General features: G+C 34.6%; 1 protein-coding gene and 1 pseudogene across 1 annotated transcript in view; both read right to left on the reverse strand.

Annotated features, from left to right (window-relative positions):
* GMDS (GDP-mannose 4,6-dehydratase) overlaps positions 1–12,584 on the reverse strand; it is a 637,538-nt gene that overhangs the window by 377,458 nt on the left and 247,496 nt on the right. The gene's annotated exons all lie outside the window — the stretch shown is intronic.
* LOC114223927 (U2 spliceosomal RNA) lies at positions 2,138–2,311 on the reverse strand (annotated as a pseudogene).

Raw genomic sequence — 12,584 nt, forward strand, 5'->3', positions numbered from 1 at the left:
TTAAAAATGAGTACTTTATGTAGCATTTTATTGTTTTATTTATGTATATTCTCTGTATTATCTGAAAACATACTTTTCAACATCATTCCACTGTGACTACACACCAATAATTTTCCACCATCTTTTCCATTCTGTAACCAAAAAATTAGCAAGGTATTTAACTTTCCCTCAAATAAATCAATCATCACAAAATTACTTTACATCACTTTGACCTATAAATTCATTTACATGAATCCACAATACATGAAGTTTTCTGAGTGTTCAAAGCAGTTAGGAGAGCCATTTCCAGAGCATACTGCAAATATTGTACCTTCAAATATGCACATGTTTTGAGCAATATGCTTACTGCAAGTTCTGCTGTTATATAACTTCCTGGGGTTTATCCTAGGGATAAATAAAAAGTGACAAAAGATAAAAGAAAGTTTCACAAAGAGTATTCTTTGTACTCTTAAAAATATGATAGAAAATAAATAAATTACTTTAAAATTTAAAATTATTTTGAGCAAGTTTTTGTTGGGTGGAGTAATTATGTAAAAACCTCCCCCATTTATAGCTTCAAAGTATGGATATACACATTAGATAATATATGGTATTTTCCCCCTCAACCATCTGATTTTCCAAAAATCATCTTTAATTTTTTCATGAATTAAAAAATAAAACTGTTTCATTCTATAGTCCATAGTGACTTTAAAATCATCTCGGCTACAGAAACTGGCATTTCTAGTCAACTTGTCTATATATATATATATATAAACACAAAACATCACCATTAAAGAAAAAAGGTAATCACCAGACTCCAAAGATGAATAAGATATAGAAAAACAGAGTGCATCACCTCAGTAAGTTTTCAAATGTTCTGAATGATTTTAAGAAACATATTGGGGAATTTCATTGTATTAAGAAATGAGGTGAAGGTAAATGTATGTATTAGTCAGACCCTGCAGTAGAAGAAAATCATGAGCAGGACAATTCAAATCAGAGTAATTACCGGCCTATATCCAAATAATGACAACACATAGACATCCAGGTAGAAAGAGAGATGTGTCATTGAGTATAGGAAGTTTTATAGTTTGAAATAACAGCATGACAAGTTATTTTTCTACCTTTTACATTCAAGAAAAGGACAAACAGCTCACAGGTATGGAAGGTTCAAGGGAATTTCTGCTCTAATATTCCAAAAGCAATTCTAATTTTTGTATTCTTAAAAAAAGAACAATCAATGAAGGAAATAGGCCATATAGGGGCCCCTGGGTGGCTCAATCTGTTAAGCGTCTGCCTTAGCTCAGGTCATGATCTCAGGGTCCTGGGATCAAGCCCCATGTTGGGCAGCCTACTCAGTGGGGAGTCTGCTTCTCCCTCTCCCTCTGCCTCTTCCCCCTACTCATGCTCTCTCTCTCTCTCTCTCAGGCTCTCTCTCTCAAATAAATAAATAAAATCTTAAAAAAAGAAAAAAATAGGCCATATAAGATTTGAAAAGCAGAAAAAATAAATAAATAAAGTAAAAAATAAGTAACCAAAACTCTACCCAAAGCCTCTTCTTTCAATAAAAGTGTCAACTCTAAACCAACTGAAGGGATCCTAAGGAAAAGCAATGGAGGGAATAAGAATAGGAGAGGAGAGAAGAAATACAGTTTAATGGAATTTTAAAAGAACCAGAAGTTAAGCCTGGAAATCTTGGATTTAATTTGAAGAACACTGAAGTTCTTATAAAAGACACTGACACATTCAAAGCAGCAGATAGGTCAAGGTGGGATAAGGCAGGTCTAAGAGAGGGAGGGATAAATCTAGCAATGGAAACTTAATCTGTACCAAAAAAGTCAGAAATGAAGGGGATAAAAACTGGTAAAGAAAAGATACTACAAATGGAAAGAAAAAAATAAATATTAAAATGTGATCAAAGCCACTAATCTCAATTAGAAATAGAAAATTAAGAAAGCAGTTCTCATATCTTAATCAGCAAAATTCTACAAAGAATCGATCAAAAAATAAATGTTATGGTACTCACCAAAAGAGATGGCTTAGACTTATTTTGAACAGAGCCTCAGTGACAGATGGGAAAATATAAGTGGTCTAATATAGATGTTATTAAAATACAAGAACAATATTTCTAGATAAAATGGCTGAAAAATCATCACAGTTTAATTTGAATCTTTCAGATCCAAGAAACCTAATGAACCCCTAGCAGGATAACTACTTAGAAAAACCATACAGCACATTATAATAATATTATTGTAAACTGGTGATACAGAGAAAATTAAACTGATAAGAACAGATACTACACTTGATCTTAGCCAAAAGGCCGAGAAGCGATACAGAGAAAATTAAAGCAGAGAAAAGATTTGAAGGGAAGCAAAGACAAGAATGACTGGAGATTACTTGTCAGAAGATGTAAAATAGAATATAATGGAAAAAAGATCTTTAAAGTGTTGAAAGTCACTAGTATTTAACAGAATCTTAAAAGAATGATACACTGTGATCAGTGGGATTTATTCCAGAGATGAAAGAATGATCCAATATCTGCAAATGAATCAGTACACCACATTAACAAAAACAAAACACATGATAAAAATCATGATTGTCTCAAGAGATCCAGAAAAGGTTGCTGTGTAAAGGGTTCTAATTTCTCTACATTTTCACTAACACTTGGTATTTGTCTTTCTGATTGCAGACATTTTCTAGTGGGTGTAAAGTGGCATTTCACTGTGGTTTTGATTCGAATTTCCCTGATGGTTTAATGATGTTTTCATGTGCTTACTGGCCACTGACAAGGTATGGAAATACAAATGATTTCTGTATATCAATCTGATATCCTGTAACTTTCCTGAACTCACCTATTAGTGCTAATAATTTTTTCTTGTATTCCTTAGGATTATCTAATACAACATAACATCATATCATCTGCTAATAGAGAAGTATTACTTCTTTCTTTCCTATCTGGATACATTTTATTTCTTTTACCCGCCCAATTATTCTGTCTAGAACTTCCAGTGAAACACTGAACAGAAGTGAAGAGAGCCCACAATCTTCTCTTATCTCTTATCTTAAAGGGAAAGCATCCAGCCTTTCATATTAAGTACTATGTTAGCTGTGGGATTTTTGTAGATGCCCTTCTTCAGGTTGAGAAAGTTCTCTTCTACTCCTAAGTAGAATGAAAGAGAGCAGAATTTTTCAAATGTCACGTTTTCTGTTTGTCTTTTGAGGTGATTATGTGTTTCTTTGTCTTTATTGGATAGGTTGTATAACATTAGTCAAATTTTGTTAAACCAGGGGCGCCTGGGTGGCTCAGTCGGTTAAGCCACTGCCTTCAGCTCAGGTCATGATCCTGGAGTCCCGGGATCGAGTCCCGCATCGGGCTCCCTGCTCGGCAGGGAGTCTGCTTCTCCCTCTGACCCTCCCCTCTCTCATGTTCTCTCTCTCTATCTCATTCTCTCTCTCAAATAAATAAATAAATCTTTAAAAAAAAAAATTTTTGTTAAACCAATTTTGCATTCCTGTGATAAATCCCACTTGGTCATGATATAGAATCCTTTTTATACGTTGCTGGATTCAGTCTATGAGTATTTGTTCAGGATTTTTGCATCTATTCAAGAGATATTGGTATGTGTTTTCTTATGATGGCTTTATCTGGTTCTTGATATTTTAAAGTACATGTACACGTAAAATTTTAAACTGGCATTATGTCTAGAAAACTGCTATGAGTCTTAGGAATTTTTTTATCTAACTGATGCTGTACACATATTTATCCCAAGAAAATGGTATTTTGAGAAATATATATTGGGAATAATACATACTTAAAAATGATTTGTCATGTTTTATAGACAGTACATATGTGTGTGTATGTGTGTGTGTTTATATACATCAACACTCAATATGTATGCCTAAAGGTTATAATTTAGGGGTACATAAGTACAACATATATATATGACTTATCAGAGATGCAGATTATTAAATGGCAAGATTTAAAATAATATAAAAATAATCTTACCTTTTTAATACTTTTTCAATTCTACTATTTAAATTAGGATAGGTATAATGCTTCCAAGTTTTTTAAAATGCATTTTCTGGCAAGCAGAGTTTTACCTTAACTTTATAAAAACATTAAAATAACTACAGATAATATATTTTGCAATGCTTTCATAATCATGAGAAAATTCTACAGTGAATTCAGATGTATACATTTTTTTAAAAAATCAAAATCATCAGAGAGCTCCTTAATGAGAAAAATGCTTAGTAACACAGAAATTCAATGGGGAAAATCATTACTGTTTAATACACATGAAGCCAAGTGACTGTTTTCATAGCTAGAATAATGCCTAATGAGAAAACACGCAGGATTAGGATGATAAGAGAATTACCTGGAAATCACACATCTTGCACGGGAAGGAACCTTATTTAAACCATACCTAGATAGATTTGTTTTCCTTAAATTATAGATGGAATGTTAACTGAAAAAAAGCAAAGCCTGAGACTGAATCTGTGCTTATCTACTGAGCATATCTGAAAAAATAAAACAAATGTGGGAGGTTTTTGAAAAATAATTTTTCCTCTAAATTTCTTTAGCTCTCCGACCCCCAGCTGAGACGGTCTTGTGCTTCCTCCTTTGCCCAGCTGTTCCTTGTGCATTTGGCTTTAATCAGGTGCAGAGCAGGAACTCAACATCCTGTTGCCTTACTCTGATTAGGAGGAGTCAGATTCTACAAATTGGCAGGTTTCTGCTTTTAGTGATTCTATTTGATGAATCATTTGCTTTTAAGTATTTGAAAAGGGCCATTAGTGAAGCAGCAGCCCAGCCTGTTGCTATTTTCCGGTCTATTTATAACGAGCGACTCCAAGGATCCAAATGCTGACCCTCTTTATCCACTAAACCTAAAATTTAGGAATACAGCAAAAAAGAATGAATAAATGCCTACTATCTGAAATAATAACAGTAGTGATCAACAGCTGAGATGCTAGCTGTCGTGGTCTTAAAACAATTAAAATATTAAACTAGCAGACTAAGAGACCAAGGTGCCCTTTTCTTAAGAAGCAAGAGACATAAAATGAGTATGTAAAGGCTGAGTCCAAAAACTCAAGAATTTGGTCTAGAAATACAGTAAATATAAAATTATTTTTAAATGAGTTTAAAAATAATAAATATAGAATTAAAGATATAAAGAGAAAAAGAGCCAAAAATTAATATAAATAAAATATTTATGACTCTCTTAGTCTCCAGATCTTAACTTCAATTTCCAAAACTCTAGTCCTAGATATAAGATACTGAAGATACTACCATCTTGAAGGGATAGAACACTGTAGCTATATCCACAAATGACAATGTTCCAAGTCAGTTTCCCTCCCCACCCATTCATGGAAACAGCTCCCCACCACATCACACACCATACAGCCCGCACGCTGAAGCTCCAGTCAAGCTGTAAGGTGATACTAACAATGCATATACCACCCAGCTGGTAGGGTGGCAAGGAGCCAGACTTCCTCAGCTGTATGTCTTGATTTAGAGGTTGTGAAATAGCAAAGTCTCATTAAGACTTGGCCACTGTCTCTTTCTCAACATCATTAAATTGCTAACACAGCAGGCCTAACATCAAATGGCCTTTGTGTAATCCTATTAAGCCAAAGGATGAGAAAAGCTGGACTTGACGATGAGGGAATGCTTTTCATGGAAACCTGAGTTTCATATCTACTTTATAGCCTGGCAGCCTCCCTAAGCCTACCAAGGCAACAGGGTATGGAAAGACGACACAGATAACACATATAAGTTATGCCAAAACCAGGAAGAGGCAATGCCAAAAGGACAAGAAATGGGGTCTAAAGAAACCAAAGTGGAGCAATTTTTGTTTATTTAATGGCACGGCGGGGGGGTGGGGAGCGGAGAGGAAAAATATAAAGCAAATAGATCAGCCAGAGTATGAAGGGCAAAACCATTAAGGTACTAAATGTAAACGGGCGGATGGAAGACACATGCGCAGCAAGAGTAGTCCCTGATCCCTGATGAGCAGCAACTCATGTTTTGATAGCCAAGTGATAATTCTGTGGCATTTTTCTGGTATTCTTTTGCATTTGTGAGATTCATAAGATAAAAAGAAGTACAGTGATGCTACACATTACTTAAAACAATAGAGTTTAAATGAGTTTTGAAATTTAAATTTTAAGAGGAAAAAAATCACATATCAGATAACTTGTTAAATTTACTAGCAATTATGCAGATTACAAAATGAAAATCACCACCACATTTAACACAATATAAAACTGAACTTCTTAGGAACACAGTATCTGTTATTTATATGCCACTGATGCTGGTGCACAAAACACTTTAGACTGGAGTATGTGTTTTTGAATTTCACTGTGCGTTTGTTTTTTTTTTTTATAGTAAGAGGTGTTTTTTTTTTTAAGATTTTATTTATTTATTTGAGAGAGAGAGAATGAGAGAGAGCACAAGAGGGAAGAGGGTCAGAGGGAGAAGAAGACTCCCCGCTGAGCAGGGAGCCCGATGCGGGACTCAATCCCTGGACTCCAGGATCATGACCTGAGCCGAAGGCAGTCGCTTAACCAACTGAGCCACCCAGGCGCCCCTTCACTGTGCATTTGAAAATATATGGGAACATTGTTCCAAGAAAAGATAAGATTTTGCTAATATGTAAATAGTTTGGAAATCAGTCAATTAGAAAGGATTCCAGGCAAATATTTTTTTTTTAGAACACACTAGGCCGGTAGCTGAGAGAACCCCCTAAAACTAACCAGCTTTCCTTCTGAGGAATAACAGACCTATCCAGGCACTTGTCTTCCAAAAACTGTGTGTCCTTAACACACAATTAAGTGATTTTTAAAAAATTATTTATAATTGGCTTTGATCATTTATTTCTTTACACACACGGATCCTAGGTCGACATAGCAAACATCAGGCAACACTGATGGGGGTCCTAGAATCTAAGTGAATGACTGTAAAACTGTGTTCCCAGAGGTGTTTCAAATAGTCAATTTGAATTTCACTTAAATTATATTGAAAATTATACTCACATTTATATGTAAATTACATTAACATTTAAAATAGTGGCAACTACCTAAATATGTACTTATGTTGTCAAGTTAAACTCATTTTTAAAAGATTTATTTATTTGAGAGAGAAAGAGAGCACACACAGAGGGAGAGGGAGAAGCAGGCTCCCCGCTGAGCAGGGAGCCCAATGCGGGGCTCTGTCCCAGGACCCTGGGATCATGGCCTCAGCCGAAGGCAGATGCTTAACTGACTGAGCCACCCAGACGCCCCAAGTTAAACTCATTTTTATTTAGACTTCAGAATAAAGCTTCTCCTGTCTTTTATAAAGTGTCATTAACTGAGATGGTTAAAAGCAACAAAGGGATCACTCTGTCTCTTCCTCATAATAACCATTTGTTGGCTAAAACTCTGTGCTATCATTTTCAGAATTCAAACATGAAAACTTGGTTGAAACTGATGGAACCTGTAGAGCATGGCAGATGCAAAGGTGTCACCCCTCTTTCTGGGACCCCTTCCACAGGCCAGGTTACACAGACACTGCACAGAAAGCAAAGAGGTAACACCCAGAAGAATTTTCACTCCTAGAAGAAAATAAGAGAAAATTAAAGACTCTCCAAAGTAAGCATATTTAAAATATTCAAAGAGATAAGAGATGTAAGTAAAGCAACAAAATAAGAATTGAAGAAAACACCAAACGGAAATTCCATATAATTAGTAAAATAGCAACAAAAGTCAAAGGGTAGGTTGAATGGAAGACAAAACATTCAAGACTACAGGCAAAATCAAGATATTTTCAGACAAAGGCAGAGAGCATATACGTCATATGCCTTCACTAAAACTACCACTAAAGAACCCACTTTAACCAGAAGGAAATTAAACTCAAGAAGCAGGAGCAGGATGGAAGAAGTAAGGGTGAGCAAATAAACTGGTAAACATATGGATAAATATAAATTACAAGCTATATTTAAAAACAAGAAAAATAACAATGATTGATTTCAAAGATATACAAACTGGACAGCAAAAAATTAGAATATGGAAGGCATCAGATCAAAGTGTTTGGAGTACACAATGAGAACTATTATTCAGATTCGGATTTTATAAAGTACGTGTGTTAAAATTAAGCGTAACAGCAAAAAGAATACAAATGAAAAGTATAACTTCTGAACCAGTAGCTGAGGGAAAAAAAATTCAAAGATTCATCAAACTAACAAAAAGGAAGAAACATGAAAAAAGAAAAACAAAGAAAAAGTTGAAAATACATATTAACAAGATAAAAATAAGTACCTATACATCAGTAATAATAAATGTAAACACATTAAATACTCCATAAAAGTGACAAATAAAATTGAAGTTACAAAAGAGAAATGCCTAATTACTTTTCATAAACATATACTTAAATGGACACTGGATGGTTGAAAACATAAGGAACAGAAAAAGAAATCCCAAGCAACTACTTAGAAAAAAAAGTTGATTCAGTAATAGTAATCCATTTTGCTTTAAATCCCAGTATTAACAAGAATAATGAGGTATACTGTTCATACTGGTAAAACCATACACCAAGAAGATATAATAATCATAAACAAAGGAAAACAGATAAATCCACAATGATAGTAAGAGATTAATACTTTATGAGAATATTATAATCTTCAATGTAATCATTTAGGAAAAAAAACAGACTAAAATAAATGAGCTTGAATGTCAATGTAAGAAACAGAATAATGTACCCAAAGAAAGCAGAGGATATTAAAGTTGAATTTTTGTTGAGATTCTGAAATCTAATTTCTTTCCATTTGTGTTCACATGTTGCCGAAACCATAAACTAAGGTCTGACATATAAAGATACTACAGCCTACTAAAAATAAATATTTAGAACTCTTGATGTGTGCATATACCCATATACACACATAAACAAGGGTTTCTTTCTTTTGGTACTTGAATTATTTTCCAAATCAAGCATTTACTTAAATTTATATGTGCTGTTATTAATCGGGTAAATTCAACTAACATATTGCATGAATAATGACTATGCTGGCTCAAAACAAAGTACTTTCCACCTTATACTATAACCTTTGGATCTATAAATGAATGAATGAATGATCACTCAGAATGAATAAAGATGTATTCCATGCAGCTAGTTGCCAGATCAAGATGTTCTCTGGCAATGTGAACACACTTCAGGGTGAAGTCAGTATTTGGAAAACGCAAAATGAAGAAAATTAGGCATGTTCTTTCTTAATCCTTGACAAACCTACACAGAAAATAATTCTTGCTCAAATGAATAATCAGCTCTGTAAAGAAGATGACTTCACTGGTCACGTGTTAAATTATCAAGTCTCCCTTACTCTAAGATGTTATCTTTAAAAAAAAAAAAAAGTTTTTAAAACACTGCCTGGCCCTTAGAATTTTTCTGACACGACAAAATAAATTAAAATTAATTTTAAGATTGCTTAGAACATTTTGTTCAAATGCTCACATTTTACTATTATTTTTCAATGTAAAAGGTTTAACCCTCCTCAGAACAATCACTTTAGTTCAATTAGCACCATTTAGCTGCCAAATAAATAAACAAACAAACAAACCAACCAATGCTCAAAAGGCAAAGGGAGGTCAAAGGGCCACCACCTGGTCCTGGGCCACAGACCCCCCTGGGCTTTCTGGCCATGTGGCTCTCTTTATCTCAGCGTGTAGAAAACCTCCTGACTTCTCTCAGTTCAAACTCAGAAGGCTCCAGACTTGGTTCTCAAGCATGCACTTCACTCTCCATTCACTAGGCTCCATTTGTTCCTTTGCCGATCCCCGGCATCACTTGTCCAGCCCTAACACAAACATCTTCAGCATGCATCATGGGTTTAATGAAGTGGAAAATAAGGATCATAAGGACTTTTCAAACACAAAGGCGAGCAAAAAGACCTTTGCAAGTTATACATGAAACATGATAAGAAGGTTTAATATTAATGCATAGACCATTTCTGTTGGCAAATGAGAGTATGCTATTCAAAACCACCAGCATCTAGAGTAGTAACTTTTGTTTTTTTAACCTCCCTGGCTACAGGTACAACCTTGTCAGTTTTGTCCTTTGTAAGATTTCAACATGTTATCAGCAAAATGTATAATTTTAGCATTCACATGTCCTAAACTGCTTACAACCAATCTCAATTATTTCCTAGAAATTCTTCACAAGGACCGGTTTTATGATGACTATAGATACATCACAAAGCGAACTTCATGGAACCTAGTGTTGATGGATGAGGCCGTCAACTATCTGGCCACCAGATTAAGTGGGATGTTGGTATATATTAATCAAGCCTAAATTAAGCTACTTTATAAAATAAATGTAATATCTTCATTAATTTATTGAGTGTTGCCTATGGAAGAGCTTTGTACTAATCCTGAGATGTTATCAAAAAATAGGAAATGAGCCAATAAATTTTTCTAATGAATATACAGAACATATAAGAAATAAGACAATAGATAGCAGGAGGGGAAGAATGAAGGGGAGTAAGTCGGAGGGGGAGACGAACCATGAGAGACGATGGACTCTGAAAAACAAACTGAGGGTTCTAGAGGGGAGGGGGGTAGGGGGATGGGTAGCCTGGTGATGGGTATTAAAGAGGGCACGTTCTGCGTGGAGCACTGGGTGTTATGCACAGTGAACCATGGAACACTACATCAAAAACTAATGATGTAATGTATGGGGATTAACATAACAATAAAAAATTAAAAAAAAAGAAATAAGACAATAATAAAAAGAAATAAGACAATAATAAGGTCAAAGAAGAAGAGACAAAAATTAAATAAAAACTCCAGAAACTATGGAGTACATATTAACATGCATAGAAGCAAAAATATTGTAAACTAGAAGCTGAAACCAGAGAATATACAATAAGAGTATAAAACAAAAGAACTCTGTCTAAAATGGCTTCATGAAGAGATGATCCTTGCTGGTCCTTTTGAATTTGAGACTTTCTGATTAAATGAAGAGAAGGCGTGGTTTTCATGAGGAGAATGTGGGGCACTAGCCAAGGCTGAGACAGGAGTGGGCAAATTTTGCGCTAGGAGTTTATCTGGGGAGAGCAAGTGAAGGTGTAGGGAAAAACAAAAGGCAGTTCAGTATGGTGAGTTTCACAGGTAGAGAACTCTGAGACACAGGACTTACTCTTTTTTCTTTTCCTTTGATTTCCAGTATGCTCAGAAGGGGGCTTTGGTGATTTTTCTTAAAGTGGGAGATTGAGAAAGATGATTTTTATTTGGATATATATAAAATATGTGGAAATGGGGTGGGGGTGGAATTCTTTTAAGAAAAAGAATATCCAGGAGAAAAGTGTTAGGGTTTAGAGTAAGAAGGATCAACATAATGCCAATAAGATTGGGCTTATTAGTAAGAACAAATAACAGAATTTACTGATGTCTGAATGGCAAATAGAAGACAAAGGATACTTCCAGAAACAAAGGTAAGGAAATCCAGAGGACCAGTCGAGTACATGATAGTTACTGGAAAACAAGGTTAAAATGGTATGACATAATACAGACTTAACAAGAAGTTATAAATATATGTTTCATAAAGCTTATAAGAAGTCCTTTTAATAAAAAATAGATTTATAAATGAAATGTGAAAACTTGAAGAAATTATCTATGTAATTAATTGTACAATACTATTGTATCATACATATTTTATAAGTTCTGCAGTAAATCTCCATTTTACCTTCCTTTAACCAATATCTTTAAATGCAAAAAGACTACTCTCAGTAAAGCAGTCTTAGTCCGTTCAGCATAATCAGTAAGAATAAGTTAGCTCAGTACATGACAGGGATCTGAACGCCCTCACAAGCTGAAAGCAGCACAGACAAGAAGATGACTTAATTGAAGTTAAATGTTTCAGTTTTTCTGAGTGGAGAAAAGGCACACATATTTTTAAATCCTAAATCATTTACCCTCTGCAATTATCTCATCTACCAGAACTCCAAAATCAATTTTAGTGGACTTTCATTTATGCTTTATAATAGGAAAAAATGACACATTTCCAAATGTAATTAACCAAAACAAAAATTCCTAGGACACCCCATGTAATTCTGAGTGGACTAAACAATACATCTTAGTTGCTCAGGACAAAAGGTCATTTGGAAGGGATGTGCCTTTAAGGGTTTACAAAGGCTTGGTCTTCAGTCCTATAATAAAAGAGGAAGCACATCTCAGTAAAGGAAGGATGCCCACTTTAAATAAGGAAATGGGTTTGCAGGATGCACACATGCTGCTTTCTATTAATGATAAGCACAGTCTACAAAAAGAGCCTCAGACTGCTTTAACTTTCATGTAGAATACCTGCAGAGAATGCCTAACATAAACAAAATGACAAGTAATGTGTCCACTCACCATTTATTAAATGATTTATGTGTTCATAATAGAGGCTAGTAAATACTGATGACTATATTCCAGTTAAGAGCTGTAATTACTGGTGTGATGATTGTATACCAGGATCAACGCCAATAATGTTTTGGGAGAGAAGCATACTTTAGAGGTTTATGAGGATAATTATACAAGATAGATGGCTTTGCTTGGCGATTTTTTTTTTTTTAAGCCAGAGGGAATAAGAA

This window comes from Eumetopias jubatus, unplaced genomic scaffold, assembly GCF_037043125.1.
Source record: "Eumetopias jubatus isolate StellerSeaLion01/CBP00866 unplaced genomic scaffold, mEumJub1_p1.0 scaffold_6, whole genome shotgun sequence".
NCBI lineage: Eukaryota > Metazoa > Chordata > Mammalia > Carnivora > Otariidae > Eumetopias > Eumetopias jubatus.